This window comes from Mus caroli, chromosome 18 (genome assembly GCF_900094665.2).
Source record: "Mus caroli chromosome 18, CAROLI_EIJ_v1.1, whole genome shotgun sequence".
Classification (NCBI taxonomy): domain Eukaryota; kingdom Metazoa; phylum Chordata; class Mammalia; order Rodentia; family Muridae; genus Mus; species Mus caroli.
This window is the reverse complement of record NC_034587.1, coordinates 42,920,339-42,941,250: the sequence shown is the minus strand read 5'-3', so window position 1 is coordinate 42,941,250 and position 20,912 is coordinate 42,920,339. Positions and strand designations below refer to the sequence as shown.

The following is a 20,912-nucleotide window of genomic DNA, read 5'->3' as shown; positions in this document are numbered from 1 at the left end:
AACAAAATGGTTAAAGTAAATCATATTTTTTCTCCTTTGCTGCGAGGGAAAGGCTAACCTTGGCTATACTTTGAAAGAGGGTATAGTCCATAAACTACCATTTATTTCTTAATGAAAACAAGACAGGGGAAACCTCTGTGGTCAAGGCTGATCAAGAAGTGTGTGGTATGGAGTGGTGAGGGATGAGTACGGGCCCAGTTTGCTTGAGTCACTTTCATGCAGGTCTCAGATTTATGCACATGGTAATCAGCCAAAATCTCTACCATACAGATAGGAAAGTGGTCCAGGTTTCACTGCATCTCACCCAGCGGCCAGCGAGGACTGTCTCAAAGATCTGTGACCAACTGATCCGGAGGTGGGGGATGGGGGGATGGGGGATGGGGGTGGTGGGGGCCGGTTCATGTTTCCCTTCTGAGCTGTCTTTTTACCTCTGTTAGCAGAGACTTGAATTCTGGACCTGCCTCTGCCACTTCTGTGTGAAAATGAACAAACTGATCTATCTGGGGCTCAGTTTCTTCATCTGTTAAGAAGATGGCAGTGCACTGAGCCTGGGTGAGTGGTGGGAGTACTGTATAGCAAGGTGACCTGATAAAAGCTGCCAAAGTCCTTATGGAGATGAGGTATTGTGTGAAGGAGAGTGACATCATGTGACGACAGATAAAGCTACTTCCCCCTGGACTGTAAAAGACTATCTTTCCTGATTACCCATTGATTTGGTAATCTGACAGTTTTGGAGTGGCTGAGGAGGAGGCATAGTGAGGCCAACTGGCCCGTGGAAAAAAGAAGGAAATGGGTGGCGTTTCCTTTATAAGCACGTCCAAAGTATAGGAATTAAACAAATTCAGTAATTACCTAGGAAGGCTGGGAAGCAAGTGTTTATTTCTCCCCCACTGCAGTAGATCTCTTACCAACCTGCTCACTGGGTATAAAGAGAGCCAGGGGAACTTCCAGTGAGAAAGCAGCAGAGAGAATCCGTGGCAAGAGGTTAGATAATCCAATCATGGCTCAGGGTGTGAGAACACCACTTTATAGGTTCGAAGTTGCCACAGCTTTTTACCGGGTGTTCTGAGAAAGGCTTCTCAGGGGTTTGTGTTCATCACCTCTGAATTAAGTGGCTCACAGTGCCATTTGCTTTAGGGAAACTTGAAAAGAAATCATTAGGCCCTAGAACATGAAGTACAGAAAGCAGGAGTGGATTAGAAAGTCAAATCAGCTTTCAGGACAACAGTTTACCCTCATGGAGAGGAGTATCCTGCCAACTGTTCCCGAATACTCTCCTTTCAAACATCTCCTCATTACCATTTGAAAACATGTGCTTATTCAGTTGCTCTCTGAGTCTGCAGTTTGGCAAAGTAAATTGATAGGATTAGCCCCATGTCCTAGCTTGGGGGCAAGGCATGTTGGGTCCTTGGCAACTCCGAACCTGGGAGTGTTTACAGGGGTAGGTCTACTTACAGGATCTGGAAGCTCTTAATGCAAACCATTCAATGGGGAATGGGTTTGGCAGTGAAGGTGCCAGGTGATGGCTGAAACCCAGGACCAGCCTGGTTGTGGCAGCTGTTCCCTGACAGAAGGATCATTCTGCCATCATTCTAAAAGAAGATTCTGGAAGACAACATAAATGCAGAGCACTCAGACCCAGATATGCAGGCTGTTTTCTGAGTTGGGCTCAAGTACTAGACAGGGCAGCTGGCTGAACAAAGGGGGCCACTTGTGCCTGTAGCCTGCTGAAATCTGAGAACTGTAGAAGCCCCATGTAGGAGCTTGGGCTTTGGCTCATTATTTGTGTAGAGGAGGAATTGTGGTACACTGTCAGGCTAAACCAGCCTGGCTGTATTGGGAGGCTGCTAGTTACAATTCAAATTCTTCCACGTTAGCCCTGATAATTTAGTGATGGCATCAGAAACTGGAAATGCCTGAATCTGATGGAGATTTCAAGGTATGACATTAACAAGAACTGAAAAGGCAGAGGCCAAGATTTGGGAGATAATATGGTCCCATGGATTATTTGATGATTTGCAAGGATAGAACAACAAGGCAGAAGAGGGTGTGTCCTCTTTAAAGTAAACTTTTGTACCTTGAGCACTGTTTAGATAAAATGCATTGTATAGAAGCTCCAAGACCAAGCTGTACTTATTCCAACCTTGGTCATTTTCTTGCATTTATTAGCAGGAGGCTACACTTTACAATCACAATTACGTACAGTACAACTGGTAAGTTCAAAGGGGCTATTGACTTCAGGCTTTAGTGGCACAGTCTCCAATGGGTAGGATGCTTTTTTTTTTTTTTTTCAAAAGTGCTGTTGTTTGGAGTTGGCAGAATCAGTGTAAACAATATCCAAAGACTATTATAACTGGGGAAGAGATGGGGCAGAACCCAAGGTGGGTATGCTGCATAATTGACAGAAATGAAAGGATTTTTTTAAGGGTAGCAGGGAAGCCAGAGCCAGTAGACAGGTGAATCTTGTTTAAGAAGAGTTGGGATTCTTTTTTTTGCGGGGGGGGGGGGGGGTTCAAGACAGGGTTTCTCTGTGTAGCCCTGGCTCTCTTGGAACTCATTCTGTAGACCAGGCTGGCCTCGAACTCAGAAATACGCCTGCCTCTGCCTCCCAAGTGCTGGGATTAAAGGCGTGTGCCACCACGCCTGGCAAGTGTTGGGATTCTTAACAGCATTTTACACATTAAAATAACAAACACCCCTAGATTACCTCCCTGACTGAGGCCCTCATGAGTACTTGAATAGTATATATGTTTTTTTTTTGAGACTTTCTGCCAGTAACTAACATGAGCTATAACTAATATTGGACTTAGAATGATTATAATAATCCCTTAGGAATTCCCATGACCCAAGGTAGCATGCCATTCTCCTGTGAAGAACACAGGTTCCTGTTATGTTGCTATGTTAGTCTTTGTATTGTATTCAAGGCACTCTTCTTTGTAATTATCTGAGCGATTAGTAAAATTGCCCAGTGATTCCATTCTTTCAATTTAATACGCATCACAGGGAGTCTGAAGGTGACACGCTGTTTATAAAGCAGAGGAGCATTTGCGGTTGGGTCATAACATTTCCAGAAAAATGAAGAGAAATTGAAATCTTCTCCAGAGATTATCATCAATTATGTCCATATAAATACACCACAAAATTCTAATGGCTGGTCTATTTATGTTGAGAGATGTTTGTAAAAATAGCAGCTCTTCAAACCACAGTGATCTAGAGGTGGGTTGGGTACCTCGCATGTCTGAGACATTGCTCTAAAATAAGATTCTAGAGGGGAAAAGAATTTTTGAGTAGCATGACTATAGATATTGTAAAATGTATATGTGTATTTATATATAAGCATCAATATATGCATCTATATAAATTACTGTTGCAGGTTACACATATTCTTCCCTTCAAACATAGGTCTATATGTGAAGCTGTATACTAGGTAAATGCCACCCAGGCTGTAGCTTATTGACATAAGTTAAGACTCTGACCATGGGTCTGGGAGTATGGACACTCAGCTACACAGGCTCAATGTGGGGAGGGCTTAGTCCTTAGAGGACAGCACTCTTGTGAGTTGGCTAAAGTAAGGAGACATCAGTTGCATGACACTGAATGGCAAATCCAGTGTTCTGCTCTTTCCTGTCTCCAGATGGTCTGTTTCACTATGGCCCTGAAAAAATGAGAGGTGGATGACCATGATCTGAAACATCTCAAACTGTAAACCTGTAAAGGTAACTTTTATTGTCCTATAATAATTGTCTAGAAAGCTTACTGCCTCTGTCTACTAACCCAGGCCTATTCCTGGAAGCTTCTAGCCTTCATAAAATGTTATCTAGGCCTAGAATGTTTTCAGATTCTGAGACTTGCTGTTGAATAGGCTCACCCCTTCCTAGTTATTTCTGAATTCTAGCTGGCTGGTCAACTCAGCTGTTCTAGCTCAAAATCCTCTCCAAGCTAACTGATTCAATCTGTTTTCCCTCTTGGCCTCTGACTTTTTACTCTGCTTGGCCTCAAACTAACTCTGGCAATCTGTTCTAATCCTCTCATTCTCTGGATCATTCTGTCTAGCTTATTCTCTCTTCAAGCTGTCTATGTAAAACTCTTCCAATAAAACTGTGTGCCCTCTCTCCCTGTACTGCCTCTCAAGTAGTTTCCCATTCCTTTCTCTACTCATGAGAGCTGGGCAGATCCTATTTCGTCACATCTTTCTCTCTGATTCAACACTTTGTCTACCACTCAACTGGACACCACTTTCAAACATGGCTGCTTTTTTTTCTAAAACTAACTTTACTTCATTGATTGGAGTTAAGGGTGTGTTTGTAGTCCAGCCAGAGGGATTAAAGGTGTATGCTAGAAACAGATTTTTTTTTCCAGTAAATAACATAATTTCAGGGTTCATGGTGTGACCAAGTACCCTGCAATATGAGCCCAAATGAGCCTTTCTTCCTTTAAGCTGATTATGTCAGGTGTCTTGTGTCATGAACAATGAAAAGATAACTAATAATGAAGATGATAAAGAGGGAAAATGGAAGAAGAGCTCATGTTAGAAGCCAGGACAAATGCAGAGGCTGCTAAGGTCCATTTACAAGCTGACCCTTGGCATTTTGCAAGCATGGAAGTACCAGAATTCATTATTCTTGTCTAGTAGTTCCTGGTTTTAGCACATTGGCCCCCCAGGTTGTTTTTATCAAAGTTAACAGCCTCTATGCAGCAAAGGATAAAATACAAAACACAGAAGAAGCATATGGAATGTGAGACAATATTTGTAACTATGAGGGATAATGAGGGATTACTATCAAAACTATGTTTTCTTAGTTTGATTTCCATTACCGAGATTAAGACCACGACTGAAAGCAATTTGGGAAGGAAGATTTCATTTCATCCTACTGGTTATAGTCCAGCATATAGGAAAATCAGGAAAAGAATCAAGGTAAGTGAGAAGCCTGGAGGCAGGAACAGAAGCAGAGACCATGGATAAATGCTGCTTACTGATTTGCTTTTTTACAAACCTCAAGAGCATCTGCCCAGCAATGGCATCCCTCACAGTGGGCTGGGTTCTTCTACATCAATCATCATTCAAGAAGATGCCACATAGGCTTGTCAACACCAATCTGATTGGGGCATTTTCTTAATCAAGCTTTCCTTTTTCTAATATGACGTTACCTTGTGTCAAGTTGACAAAAAATAAAAAATAAAACAAAACCAAAAACCATAAACAAACAAACACACAAAAAACCCAAAACCAAAACCCAACCAAACAAAAAAACCTTAACAACAAACAACAACAACACCCCCAAACTAACCAACACATATGTCAAGAACAATTCAATAACAAGGAAAAGAAAGCAGATAGCTTCATTTATAAATACACAAAGTATTTGAATAGTCACTTCAGAAAAGAAGACACACCAAAATGGTAGTGAAGAAATGCTACCACAAATCATAAAACAATGAAAATCAAAACCTCAGTGTGCCATCAGTTTGTTAGTTTCATTTACAGTTGAGATGACTAAATACCTGTCAGGAACAACTTAATGAAAGAAGGGTTCATTCTGGCTCACGAGTTAAGAAGATCAAGAATGTTAGGAAATAAATGGTGGTAGATAGAGTCTGTGTCTGGGACTCCTCATGTTTGGTGGACCAGGGACTAGAAAGAGCTTGGACAGGAAGTGGGGTCAAGCTATAGCCTCCATGGCCCACTGTTAGAGTTCCATATCATTTAGCTAAGGCCTACATCCCAAAGGTTCTACAACGTCTAAAACAGCACCAAATCACCTTAGGTTAAAGTTATCAAATACGCAAGCCTATAGGGGATGTTTCATGCTCAAACTCATTAGAACAGCTGTTATTAAGAGGAGAAGAATGGCAGTGAACCCTGGTTAGGGAGAATGTGAGTGAGTATAATCATTGTGGAAACCAACATGGAAGTTCCTCTGGAACCACATAGGACCTAAAAGTTCACTTTTTAATGTGTTTCCAAAGAGTATGACAGTGTCTCAGGACATATTTTCATTCTCTTGTTTATTGTAGCACTACTTATACTAACTTAAATATGAAGTCAAATGAAGGATTCATAGACTGTATTATATTGGCATTCTATTGCATATATATATATGCAATATATATATGTATGTATACTGTATATATGCTATATATATTCTTTTTATATTTGTATGAATATAGTTCATAATGCAGTATATATACATTTAAACTTTATCAGTAGATTAGGTCTCCAATATTCTCACTATCCTCCCTAAGACAATAACTGTGTGAAGTAATAGATATATTAATTATCCTGATAGCAGTAATTATTTTAAAATATATATCAAAATATCACATAGTATAGTTTATTATTTGTCAATTATATCTTAATTAAGCTGGAAAAAAAACTAATGATGATATTTTGACTTAATGCCAGAGTTCCAGTTAATCGAGTGGTTCTGTGGTTAGATACTATGTTTTAAAGTGTTTCTTGCAGTTCACTGTGTAATGTACCATGAAGAATCTCAATTTACAAGGTGCTTGGAAAACATTGGCTTTGTCAAGTTTGCTTTCTTGGTGTTCTATATGGTGACTTCCAGAGCTTGGTGATTTTAGTCTGACGATATACTTGTATATTCCTTAGGCTATTTTGCTTCTAATATTAGAATTAATATTGTATTTTGCTTTGAAGGGGTTACATGAATTCTTATGAAGTTATGGTTTTTGGCACTATGGTTTTTCATGAAAAAGATAAGGAACACAGTATGGTAAACAGAATGACAGGAGACTTCCCTGTTCAGTGTTCTTGGATATACAGTTACAGCCATTCTTCTTCATATTCTTCATTTGTTATTCACATTTTTTTTTTTTTACTTTCCTGTGGTACAACTACAGCAGTCTAAGAAAAGCCACTTATGTTAAAGGTGACATTGCTCTCTCTCTTGGAACATGCATTTGCCAAGGACTTCATTAGCCAGACAGGTGTTGATGTCACTGTCAAATTGCAATTGCTAATTTTTTTTGTTTCTACTTATGGGAATAACAAGCTATTAGACATTAATAAGCAGCGAAGAACTTTCTATGACCTTGTCTAAATATAGGTGACCTGAAAGAAACAGCAGCCATTATTACAAGGGCAACTTATTATCATTGCGTTCTTACTACAGACTTAAAATGACATAAGTTCATAAATAACCCAAGATTCATATGCTGAGGAGATGGGCTGAAAACACTTTACTGAGTATATAAAATCAGTTCAGGGCCATTTGAAGTCTCTCATGATAAGAAAAGCCATCAAACAGCATGTGAAAGATTCCAATGTTGCTTTCCTATCACATATGGATGGTTCAGAAAGAAAAATCAAAGATAGAGAGAAAGAAAGAGAGAGAGAGAGAGACAGAGACAGAGGAAGGGAGGAAGGAAGGAAGGGAGGAAGGGAGGAAGGAAGAAGGAAAAAGAAAGAGAACAAGACGGTTAAATTAGGATAGAAGACCAAGTTTATCTGTAGAGAGATAAGTTTCAAGGCTGCTGTTCAAAGGAACTTGGCCTTGTTGGGCTAATTATGAAGGCAAAACAAAACAAAGCAATAACTCAAAGATATTTCCAAGCTTAAGACAAATGGGAAGTGACAGCCACTGTAGGGAAGACAGAGGAGGTATAATTAGGAAGAAAAGCTCTTTGTAGCTTTAAATGGCCCAAAACCTCAGAGTGAGAAATATGGTCAGGGATAGAAGCATTACAATGTTGGTGACTGCTCCTGATAGAGGGATGGAGTTTGGAACATTGAACTCCATACATGGGTGAACATCCTGAGACTCCTTTTCACATGTCTTAGATTGTATTTTATTCCACAGTGCCTTATAACTGCTCTACAGACAGGACATCAAAACAGGAGGGATAGCCTCATGTTTCATGTCAAGCTGGAAATCATGATTGATATTCAAGGATGGAGACTAGAAATCTGAAGATGAAGCAGTGTTGATGCAATTCTCCTCGAGAGTCAGGTTGCAAAGATAGAAGACATAATGCAAAGGACATTTAGGAAGAGCAACTTATGCCAGATTCCATCAGAATGCAGCTGCAGGGTCTTGAGGGTGTGGAAGTTCCTGGGGAGATCCAGCTTGAGTCACTACGGAGGCTTAAGGGAACTCACCACCATTTTACAGTGTTGTCAGATGTCTCATTTCCCTTGGTCATCCTACATGGAGATTTTGACACCATCTTGGCAATCTTAAGGGTACTTATGAAAGCTTTAAGTAGTACTGGAGAAAAATTCAAGGTCTACGTTTTGTGTTCCAGTAAGAAGGCAAACATGGCTGTTTGGAGGGCCTCTTAGGGGAAAATGGGAATGATTATTTTCAAAATACAGTACTGTCTGTGCCCTGGACTACTTGCTGCCTGATCCTACCTGCCATTCGGGGTTTGGAAGTGAGGCAGCATGGAATGAATTGCACAGGCTCCGGGAGCAGGCGAGAAACCCCCACAGCAGGCTCATCTAAATGCTGCTGGAAGCTCCATTAATACCCTCCACCCATGCCCCATAGGTTCTAAGAAAGCATCTTGTCTAAACATCAGTTCCCAATTGACTGTCATTGTCTGCTTCAGCAATCTTTGGTCTCTTAGGCAGTTTTCAATTAGGTCCTCCTGCAGGAGTTGCCTTTGTGGCTGCCTGGCCTGTGGCATTTACATAGAGGTGGCTGCTGCTGTTCATTCCTACAACACAATGACTCCAAAGGTTGACCTTAACTCCTTGGAGATGGTTGGGCAATTGGAGTTGCAGAGCATCTCCCAGGGCTTCAAATAAACGTTTCTCTATGAGTCACGACTGAGGATAGCTTTCAGCTTTATGTAGAATTCTGAGCAGGCTTCCCTGGGCTATGTCTTCATAGACTGTCTACCAGCTGCTTGCCTGGCAGGAGCATGAACAAGTGTGCTGTAGGTATAGTCCATAGTTATGTAGAGAAGGTTCGAAGGATTAGGACTGATGTCAGAGTTTTTTTAATAATGGGATTTCAGTGGACATATACCCAGTGGCTAAGTGCATTCATACTTCATGTGGACACATACGACTTCTATGATCAAGGGTATGTAGTAATTTTGTGATTTCCTACATCTCTATATGTAGAGTATATATAATAACAAATGCTCATGTTACTGGATTTTGGAAATGGTTAAATGAATTCATGTTTATGGGGTGCTAAACATTGTACAGAATACAGTTGGCAAACTCATGTGACTTCATCCATTTAATACTCAACACAGGTACTAAAAACACATGCTGTAGAAAAGACATTTTTAATAAATGGTGCTGGGAAAATGGAATATCTACATGAAGAAAAATATAATTAGACTTGTATCTGTCACCTTGCATAAAAACACTAGCTCCAAATAGACCAAAGATCTAAATATGAAACCTGAAATACAAAAACTGCCAGAAGTACTCATTTCTTTATATCCTCCAATACATTTGATGTCACCTCCCTTGGATGCAGGTACCAATTCCAAATGTCAGTCAGCCTTTCTAAAAATTTTTTCTGTGGTCAAACCAAGCTTCCCTTTCAGCTTTCTTTACTATCATTTGTGATCTACCCTTGTTCTCCACTTAAAACAAGATTTCTAATATTTAAAAGCACCACAAAATTTCTATTGGATCATGTGTCTTTTAGATATATTTTCTGTTAAAAGCTTTCCATTGGAGCTGAGATATAGTGTACTAGGAAAGTGTTTACTTAAACATATGTGAAGACCTTGGTGCAACCCTTAGTGCTGATAAAACCCCAAACTCAAAATCTTTCCATGTTAGCATACCAATAAAAATTCCTTAAGACTATTAACTGGAATTTTAATACATTACTTCTTTCATTTCTGTCTATGAAACAATCCTTTGATTATTTATTCTTGTATTTTTTTTTTAAATCGAACTACGAGTAACAACTTTAAAAGCAATGTGTCCAAAATTTCTTAGGTTCTACCCTCTTTAGATCCATTTGTTGTAGTATTCCTTTTATTAGATGGCTATGTGATAATCCCAGTGGTGTCAGAATGTTTGGCTTTTAGCACAAAGGATTACTGAGTACAAGAGATTGCCTTGAGTTTCAGAAGAGACTTTGGACTTTTAAACAGTGTTAAGACTATGAAAGACTATGGTAATATTTGAAGCTGTACTATATGCATATTGCATTATGATGTGGCTACAAGCTTATAGGGGCCAGATAGTGAAATACGGTAGCTCAAATGAGAATTCCCCTACATTTATATACATGAATGCTTGGTCCCCAACTGGTGGAACTGTTTGGGAAGGATAAGGATCTGTGTGTGTCCTTGGTGGACGAGGTGAGGCACTGGAGTTGGACTTTGAGGTTTCAAAAGATTCACACTATTCCCACTGTCTCTCTCATTGCTTTGTGGTTGTAGATCATGATGTAAATTCTCAGCTGTTCCTTTGCCCCACCATGATGGACTCCAACCTTCTGAAACTGTAAATCCAAACAAAGTTGCCTTGGTTATGGAGTTTTGTTTAGTTCCATTTGTTGTTGTAGTCTTACAGCAATAGAAAAGTAATTGTGGCGATTTCTTTCCTTCTTGAGTGACAATTACTGCTGTCTGTCATCTATGAGCCTGTTTGAAGACTGTTAGTGAAAACACCTAAGCAGGACCTCTTCATGTGGCCTGGGTGCCCTATCAATGTGGTTGTGGTAATTCAGGATGGTTGCTCTGAGACAAAAGCTGTATGGTTATTATGCTATAACCTCAGAAGTTTATACATAACACTAACTCTGCCATAGTCTATTAATTAGGGCAGTCCCCTACCCCACCCTAATTCAAATATAAAAAACACAGCTCTTACTTCTTGATGGAAGGAGTGCCACTCTCATAAGAGAACGTGGGATGGAATAAATATATAGGTATGTTTATGTTTGAGAGTTATAGGGATTCAGGCCATTCCCTAGTCACAAGTTCACATTCTGTCCACATGTAAGGTATATTCATCTGTCTACCTGGACTCTTGAATATTATCTCATTATTACAGTAGCCTCAGGATTGAAGCTTGAGCACAGACACTGGTATCCAGCCTCTGAGGCTCTCTTACCACAAGCAAGCTTTCTGGAAGTTCTGCTCTTGAGGAGTTTCCCATCTTGTATTAGGGTTGACTTCTATGACCTGATAGAAGAATTGAACAAGGATAGCAGTGGGTGGCTTCCAAGGTCCGATTGCAAAAATACCAGTGCACCTACTAGGTCTCCCAATGCACTCTCTGCAGGAATCCAATCAGTATGCTACAGCAATATTCAATAGCACTGAGAGATGATCTACATCAGTACCTTTCAATCTGTGGGCTATGATCCCTTTGTGGAATCTTTGAGTTATGAAGGAGCAATGAAAACAGTTCTATGGTTAGGGGTCACCACAACATGAGGAACTGTATTAAAGGGTTGCAACATTAGGAAAGTTGAGAACCACTGATGACCACAGAGAGGAACTGAAGCCTTCCAAGGGTGGCCAGCTCTAAGAATGGCCATCTTGGAAGAGAATTGTCTCTGTGTCTGCTCTAGTTTTTAAAGGGCTGCAGCCTAATCAATGTTTAACTACAACTCCTTAAGAGACATTGAGGCAAAACTGCCAGCCAAACTTCTGAATTTTTGTCCTTTGAACCACACAACTTTGGGATGATTCACTCTAGAGCATCAAGCACTACACCATTCTCAGAAAGTCAAATTTTCACTAGAAATTGAGAGCCTTGGCTTCAGAATTTACTTGATCATGCTAGGAGAATTAAAAAAAAAAAAACAGAGGAATAATCTTTCTTCATTATAGACATCCCTGCCAATTAAGTATACTTTGTCCACCTGACAATTGAAATTGAAATTAAAAGTAAGCATTATTTCTGGGTTATTTTTGAGATATGGCACAGAACAAAGTGGATCTGTGCCTGAAGAAAATGGGACTGGTTAGTGAAGTTTTCAGGTTTGTGGGAAAGCACAGTTTGGCCACTGGCACTTTAGGAAGGGAACTCCATAATACACGAGTTTGAATTATGGTTAGAGTTCGCGTGCTTCATGGAATTTGTGTCCTGGATCCCAGAATAAAATGAGTGAGCACCATGCTTACTTCTGTTACTTCTGAGATTAAATCTTTTTGGAAATATTGATTTGTATCCTTATTGTTTTTTTTCTACAGGCTTCTTGTTGATTAGTTGTTACTCTCCCAGGGAAAGTCTAACAGGCTGGTTCAGCTCTTTATAGCCCTACTATCTGCCACACAATAGGACTGTCAATGTATCTTCAAAGGAGTGGAAACAATGTTTCAGGAAGAGATTGGTGTAATGTCAACTAAAAGTATATTACTGATATGACAGGTTTTCAAGATTTTAACATACCAAACAATTCTTAAATATTCCATATTTCCTTTTTATCTGAAACAGAGTGCAAAAATGTCAGGCATTGCATTTTACCACATTTGGCTGGTAAAATAAACGTGTAAATTTCTTCTGAAAAAAATGTAAAAACATAGGATTGAAAGCAGGAATGGGTTAAAATAATTTCTATGACCATTGGTCATAGTCTTTCTTATCTGTAGCCTTTGTTTCTTTCACCATTACCTTTTCATTCTTTAGTGATAAGTTAGCATCCAGCTATATGAGGGACTGAAGGGTACAAGGTCCTATAGAACATATTTACTGCTGCCAGTTAGCTGAAGTTTCTCTAATCTAAACACACACACACACACACACACACACACACACACACACACACACACACACACACAGAGAGAGAGAGAGAGAGAGAGAGAGAGAGAGAATGAATGAATGAATGACAGCACAAGATCTTAAGTAATGGATGTGATATGCGAATGGAGTGCTAGGGTGTCCAGAGAGTAGAGTGCTTAGGAGTTGCTCTTTACACACAATCATGATGACATTTCAGCCATTGGCAGACCACATTGTCACTCATTATGATGGAGCTGAAAAACTCCTGTCACCTAGTATTGTTGCCATCTGGAAGTCATAGCTCAGCGAATCACTCAGACATATGTGATGATGGCTGATGCCTTCTGATACCTTCTGAAGTGAGAATAGCATAAAGGAGCACACACACAAGCTTGCTCGGTACATAGTGACAATAAATGATTGCTGCTTGTTTGTTTTACAAACAGAAGAAAACCTGATTATGTGGAAATAATTATTTTGCATCATCTAGATATTATCAACTGTTAATTGGACAATAGAAATAAAATCGGGATTCCATCACATGTATTCTTATTGTTTTTTTCCTTAACATATGGGCAGCACATATTTCTATTAATAAATATCCGTCTATAATATTTTAATGACAGTGTCTTATTATTAAATATTGCATTTCCCTGCTATTGACTGTGGTAATATGAACATCCTCTTAGTCAAGCTTTCTTACTCCCACAGGACAACAGCCAACTGTAGGACTTGATTGTTGCTTCCTTGATACATTGTATGATGTAAATGTTCAGTTAGAATACCGGCATGAGTTTGTGAGATGGCTGAGTAGGAGCTTGCTGCCAAGCCTGACAGCTTACGTTTGATCCCTAGGACATGGGCTGTTAAAGCAGAGAACCGAGTTTCACAGGTTGTGCTCTCACCTCCAAATCCAGCTCTCTGCATGCACGAGTTCATGCCCCTTCCCACCTGGCAGGATTTTGACAGCAGTGACACAGAGGACAGACATTCCAGCAGGGAGAGTGATATGAAAAACTGAGAGTCCCCAAAAGTTTGGCTAGAACATAGATTCAGAGCATCACAGTGGCCAGAAATAATATTTATGGTAAGTTTGCTGAAGGCTTTATTATGGGAGGATTGGATGCCTAAACTGCATGTGAAAACTTTTTTATTTATTTACTTTTTTGAGAATATCATATCACACAACGCATTTTGATTATTTCCTCCAACTTCTCTTAGACCTCACCATGTTCTTCCCAACTTCATATCCTCTCTCTCTCTCTCATTTTTTTTTCTTTATTACCCTGTGAATCTAGTTAGTGCCTCCTATGTGCGCATGAATATAGGGCCATCCATTAGAGCATGGGCTATCTGCTAGAGGCCACACTCCTAAAGAAAACTGACTTTCCTTCCTCCGACGGTCATCAACTCTCCACAGCTCAGCTGGGCTAGGAGGAGCTCTTTACAAACAGAAAGATGGAAAATAGTTTCTGCAAGCCATGTGTTCCCTGAGACACCTTCTTCTTCTGCTGTTGCAGCAGGAGATCATGCATAGGCATGCGTAGACATGAAGACATGTTTGCAGCACTTTCCTAATTCGCAAAAGAGTTGATTACCTAGATTTCATGCATCGACCTCACTTACTGGTACCTGACTCAAAATAATCAGCTGAAGTGGGTTTGCCTTCCCTGAGGGTTGGATAACACACAATTTATTTTATCTAAGCAACAAGTTGGAGGAGTGGCAGAGGGTAAGCTCTGGACAGTACCTGTATCTGTCACACATTCATCCTCAAAGCCTCCATGGTGACTAGGGGACCAGTTACTCTGGGACTAATAATTGTTGAATGACTTTGTTTGCAATCATATGCTGTAGACATATGCTGGGGCTTAGATTTGATAATCTAAGGCCCAGGGAAGGTTTTTGTTGTTGTTTGTTTGTTTGTTTTGTTTTGTTTTGTTGTTTTTTCACCGGTTTCATCTCTTTGTTCCTGAGATAAAATATATTGTCCTCTATATAGTTCAGCTCATATATACTACAGCACACAGGTGAGTGGATAAACTCTAGAGAAGTCATGTGAGGGAGGGAGAGTGTGTAGAGCCAAAGTAAGATCCTGTCTCCCCAGGGCATCTGTGTCTTCCTCTGCTCCAGATGCTCAAAGCTTGCCTGAGACAGCAGCAACACAAGTAATAAATTAAAGGAAAGCAATCATCCCTAACTCTGCAGCTGAAAGGCTGACTTGCAAGGCTACAGAGAAAGCAGAGAAAGGGAAAGGGGGGTTTTTTTTTTTTTTTTTTTTTTTTTTTTTTTTTTTTTTTTTTTAGAACCTAGTGTTACACTTCATCCCTCTGTTGGTGAACACGGTCCTGTTATTTTCTGCAAATGTGTTCTTTCTGAACTAAGTGTACACATGCTGAGAAAATATGTGGGTGCACCTCCCAGGGTGATTCATTTCCCCAAAGCATCCAGCAAATGAAGGAGGCAGGCACCGGAGTTAATTGCAGGGTTGGGGCACCCCTGCCTGCAGAGTGACAGAAGATTCTAAAAAGTCTGATGCAGGAGGGCACCTTTCTCAAGGAATGAGAAATCTGCCGTAAGCTTTTAAGTGACTTTTTATGACTCGGATAGATTTTTGGGACAGCAACCCTTGAGGGTCAGTTGTGAAAGTAGTGTATATTGAAGTAAGGACTCTTGGCAGTGATGCCTCCAATTTTAGCGTAAAAAGAAAAAGATTTCAAACACACTGGCTATGCAGTATAGCTTCAGCCTCTTCACGATTATCATTAAGGCATTTGGAGTGAGAACTGAGAACACAGTGGCCTCTAGGCTTAGGCCATCTGGACTTAAATCTGGGTCCTATTACGCTAAAGCCAGCTGGATGACTGTGAGCTGAGTACTGCATGAGATTCAAAAGATTCTGTCCTGGTAAAGTGACACAAACGCTGTCCTTATAAAGGAAGAGGTGTCAGTAGGAGGCCTGGGGCCATAGTTAGCCCCAAAAGGTACTCTGGGAACTTTATCCCCACCCCAATCCCCAATTCTCACTCTTCATAGTAAGCTTCCAGAAAACTTTCAGGCAAGGGATTCTCTGTACTGAGTAAAACAGAAATCTGCTCAGGGAGAAAAGGAGCTGTGAGCAGTTTGCCTCTCTGTGGTCCCTAGTTCCTGAAGCCCCCAGAACCAAGATCCTAGAATAGCAAAGATGGAGTCGCACCAGGAGCCTCTGAAACAGGTCTCCGACTTGTAAAGATTTTTGTTTGTTTTTCCATCTTCCCCCTCAAAGTTGGGCCAGCCCAAGGAAAGCAGATCTTCCTGAGTCTGTTTCTCCCCTCGTGTAAACATCAGTGTTCACAGACAGTAAGGAAGAGGAAGTGTGAGACAATCTGGGGGAAGTTTAGAAGGGAAATACAAGCCTTATTGTGAAACATACAAAGTTAAATCCTATGAATATGGTAAATAATATTCAAATTATGCTTTAAGAGTCTCTAAATTACAGGCTATTTACTTTTTTAATGGCTTGCTTCTATTTATTTTTTTCTTAATTTTTAAAATTGGATATTTATTTATTTACATTTCAAATATTATCCCCTTTCCCGGCTTCCCCTCTGCAAACCCCCTATCCCAACCCCCCCTTAACCTGCTTCTATGAGGGTGCTCCACCACCCATCCACCCATTTCTGCCTCAATGCCCTAGCATTCCTCTACACTAGGGCATCAAGCCTTCACAGGACCAAGGTCCTCCCCTCCCATTGATGCCAGATAAGGTCCCTTCACCTCTTTCAGTCCTTCCCCTAACCCCTCCATTTGGGTCCCTGTGGTCAGTTCAATGTTTGGCTGTGAACACAGTATTGGTCAGGGTCTGTCAGAGCCTCTCAGGAGCCTCTCTATATCCAGCTCCTGTCAAGAAGTCCAAGTACTTCTTGGCATCCACAATAGTGTCTGGGTTTGGTGTCTGCATGTGGGATGGATCCCCAGGTGGGACAGTCTCTGGATGGCTTTTCCTTCAGGCTCTGCTCCACTCTTTGTCCCTGTATTTCCTTTAGACGGGAGCAATTCTGGGTTAAAATTTTGGAGATGGTTGGGTGGCCCCATTCCTCAACCAGGGGGCTATGACTAACCTCTGGATGTGGTCTCGACAGGTTCTCCCTCCCCTTTGTGGGGTATTTCAGCTAATGTCATCCCCCTGGGGTCCTGGGTGGCTCTTGCTTTTCCAGCATCTGGGACTTTCTGGTTGCTACCCCCAGTTCCCCATCCCCTATTGCTATACACCTCTGTTCAATTTCCTGACCCTCTACATCTCCTCCATCTCCTCCCATACCTGATTCTTCCCCTCTTTTTCTCCTCCCCCTCTTCTCTTCCTCCCAAGCCCCTCCCACCCCCTACTTCCCTTGATTATTTTATTCCCCCTTCTAAGTAGGACTGAAGCATCCACTCTTGTTCTTCCTTCCTCTTAAGCTTCATGTGGTCCATGAGTTGTATCATGTGTTCCATGTTCTTTGCCTAATATCCACTTAAAGTGAGTACATACAATGTGTGTTCTTTTGTGACTGAGTTACTTGGATATTTTCTAAATTCATCCATTTGCTTGTGAATTACAAGAAGTCATTGTTTTTAATAGCTGAGTAGTTTTCCACTGTGTAAATGTACCACATTTTCTATATCCATTCCTCTGTTGAGGGACATCTGGGTTATTTCATAACTTCTGTTAGTTTCACTGTGTCTCTGTTTAGTTTCTGTTTACTATGGTATTTCATCTGTTCATTGATGAGAGTGAGGTGTTGAAGTCTCCCACTATAATTGTGTGAGATGCAATGTGTGCTTTGAGCTTTAGTAAAGTTTCTTTCATGAATGTGGATACCTTTGCATTTGGAACATAGATGTTCAGAATTGAGAGTTCATCTTGGTAGAATTTTCTGAGTATGAAGTGTCCTTTTTTATCTTTTTTGGGTAACTTTTGGTTGAAAGTTGATTTTATTTGATATTAGAATGGCTACTCCAGCTTGTTTCTTTGGACCGTTTGCTTGGAAAATTGTTTTCCAGCCCTTTACTCTGAGATAGTGTCTGTCTTTGTCACTGAGGTACATTTCCTGTATGCAGTAAAATGCTGGGTCCTGTTTATGTATCCAGTCTGTTAGTCTATGTCTTTATTCAGGAATTGAGTCCATTGATATGAAGAGATATTAAGAATAGTGATTGTTGCTTTCTGTTATTTTTGTTGTTAGAGTTGGAATTATATTTGTGTGGCTATCTTCTTTTGAGTTTGTTGAAAGAAGATTACTTTCTTTCTTTTCCTAAAGTGTAGTTTCCCTCCTTGTGTTGGCGTTTTCCATCTATTATCTATTGTAGGCTAGATTTGTGGGAAGATATTGTGTAAATTTTGTTTCATCATGGAATATCTTGGTTTCTCCATCTATGGTATTTGATAGTTTTGCTGGGTATAGTACCTTGGGCTGGAAGTTGTGTTCTCTTAGGGTCTGTATGATATCTGCCCAGGATTTTCTAGCTTTCATAGTCTCTGGTGAGAAGTCTTATGTAATTGTGATAGGTCTGCCTTTATATGTTACTTGACCTTTTTCCCTTACTGCTTTTAATATTATTTCTTTTTTTTTTCAAAGGGAGATTTTTTTATTAGGTATTTTCCTCATTTGGTGTTTTGATTATTATGTATCCGGAGAAATTTCTTTTCTGGTAGAGTCTATTTGGAGTTCTGTAGGCTTCTTGTATCTTCATGGACACATCTTTCTTTTGGTTAGGGAAATTTCCTTCAAAATAATTTTGTTGAAGATATTTACTGACCCTTTAAGTTGGGAATCTTTGTTCTCCTCTATACCTATTATCCTTAGGTTTCATCTTCTCATTGTGTCCTGAATTTCCTGGATTTTTTGGGTTAGGAGCTTTTTGCATTTTGCATTTTCTTTGACTGTTGTGTCAATGTTTTGTACGGTATCTTCTGTACTTGAGAGTCTTTCTTGTATTCTGTTGGTGATATTTGCATCTATGACTCCTGATCTCTTTCCTAGGTTTTCTATCTCCAGGGTTGTCTCCCTTCTTGATTTCTTTATTGTTTCTATCTCCATTTTTAGATCCCGGATGTTTTTGTTCAATTCTTTCATCTATTTAATTGTGTTTTCCTGTAATTATTTAAGGGATTTTTGTGTTTCCTCTTTAAGGGCTACTACCTGTTTGCCTGTGTTATCCTGTATTTTTTGAAGGGAGTTATTTATGCCCTCCTTAAAGTCCTCTATCATCATCATGAGGTGTGATTTTAAATGAGAGTCTTGCTTTTCCAGTGTTTTGGGTATCCAGTGCTTGCTGTGGTGGAAGAACTGAGTTCCAACGATGCCAAGTAGCCTTGTTTTTCTGTTGCTTGTGTTCTTGTCCTTGCCTCTTGCCATCTGTTTTTTTCTGGTGTTAGCTTGCCTTGCTGTGTCTGACTGTGGCTTGTCTCTCCTGTAAGCCTGTGTGTCAGCACTCCTGGAAGACCAGTTCTCTCTTGGAGGAATTTGTGTATGGAGAGCTGTGATACAGGGTCAGCTCTGGGGCACAGAAGGAAACCAGAAGGATCCTGTCCCCAGCTGTTCCTTGGTTCCTGTGTCCTGATAGCTCTGGCGGGGGTGGGGGTGGGGTGTCCTCTTGGGCCAGGAATTTGAGCAGAAGTGGTGGTCTCACCTGTGCTCTTAGGTGTGTCAGCAATCTTGGGAGATCAGCTTTTTCCCAGTGGTATTTGGGTATGGAGAGCTGTGGCACAGGGTCAGCTGCGGGTGCAGACCAGCCCATTTACTTAAAGTACAATCATTTACTCAAGTAAATGAATGTTCGATTTCTTAGCACATGGTTTTCTTCTGAGCAGGATTTTTGTTTGTTTGTTTGTTTGTTTTTGCCTACTTTTTGTGTGTGGGCTTCATATATTCATCATAACCTGAGTTTTGGAGACATGACATGTCTTGCATGTTTTTCTTCTCTAGGATTTTGTTTTTGTAGTTTCTGGAGCCAGTTTATTCTAATTCCCAGTAGCCATGGTGGAGCAGTCCACTGCTGCCCATATTGTTGAGATGTTATTGGTCCTCCAGACTCAAGAGTGTTCCTACCATAGCTGGATAGTATGTAAATTATTTGCAAACAGTAAAAATTCATTTATCATAGTTCTAGAGCCTGGGAAGTCTAAAACTAGGGCAGAGGCAGTTTAGAGTTTTAGTAAGACTATGTTTGCTTTCAAGGAAGCGCTTTGTGGGTGATCTTGACATGGTAGAGAGGTAGATGGTTTGCCTTTGTCCTTCTATTCAGTCCACTAATCAAGGTGCATAAGGACAGAGTCCTGGAGACAGTCACTTTGCCAGAGGCCCCTCTTCACTTAGTTGCAACAGATGGGCTTTAAGTGTTAGGGTCTAAGAATTTGGGAAATAAACCTAGAAAACCAGGTTTGAGCCACCAGAAGTGTCTTTATTTAGAAACTGATATATTAGGGAGATGGTTGGGTTCAGGATCAAAACTGTGTCACCCAAGGTCAGGACAGAGGAACTTTTAAAGCAAAACCCCACAGATTTGGTAGGGGTAGTGGCAACCAATTTGGTACATGCATATGTTGTATGATTCTAACCCTTTTCATACCTGGCAGCTTAATTAAGTTACTACAGGTCAAGTACCTCAGGTGTCTTTCTTGATAATGAGGCCTCGTTTGAGGCCAGTCAGTCAGTGCCTGCTTAGCAGCTGCTGGGTTTCAGTCCCTGCTGGGTGCTTACCAACAAAACATAGAGTGGGATATCATGGTCTAGGTTCCTATGGGGCACTCAGGGCCATAATTAGTTGTTTCCTAGAATTTAGCTTAGTATAAAAAGTGGAGACAAAATATGACATGGAATCTTTGAAGCTAAAGAGGTCCCTAACATAAGGAACACATATATTAAAAATACGGCATCTGTCTCCAATGGAAGTACTTTCTGAGGAGTTTCAGGTGGGTCCTGGGACTGACAACTGTTTTTCTCATCATACTCTAGAAATTTCCTCTTTTCATTTTCCCCCTTCATTTCTGGTCAGTGATGGAGGTCTGAAATAAATTTCATACATTGTGGAAACATCAGGTGCTGAAACGTCATGGCTGAGTGCTATATAAGGGACTCCATTTTCTGGGGTCGGGATCTTCCTGAGAAGTAAGCAATAAAGCTTTGCCACAGAAGATTCCGGTTGTCCTGAGTGTGTTCTTGCCGGCGGGGACAAAAGCTCGGGATACGTGGTGCCGAAACCCGGGACTTTATACCAT

The 20,912-nt window shown here is 40.5% G+C and overlaps 1 long non-coding RNA gene across 2 annotated transcripts in view; it reads left to right on the top strand.

Moving 5' to 3' along the window:
* The window catches only part of LOC110284516, a 312,705-nt gene that overhangs the window by 124,971 nt on the left and 166,822 nt on the right, over window positions 1–20,912 (top strand). The window contains exon 1 of one of the 2 annotated variants that reach the window (XR_002376956.1): window positions 1,850–1,939. The exons of the other annotated variant lie outside the window; for it this stretch is intronic. This is a non-coding gene — a long non-coding RNA (uncharacterized LOC110284516). Of the gene's footprint in view, window positions 1–1,849; window positions 1,940–20,912 lie in introns of those variants that run through there. 2 annotated transcript variants of the gene reach the window in all.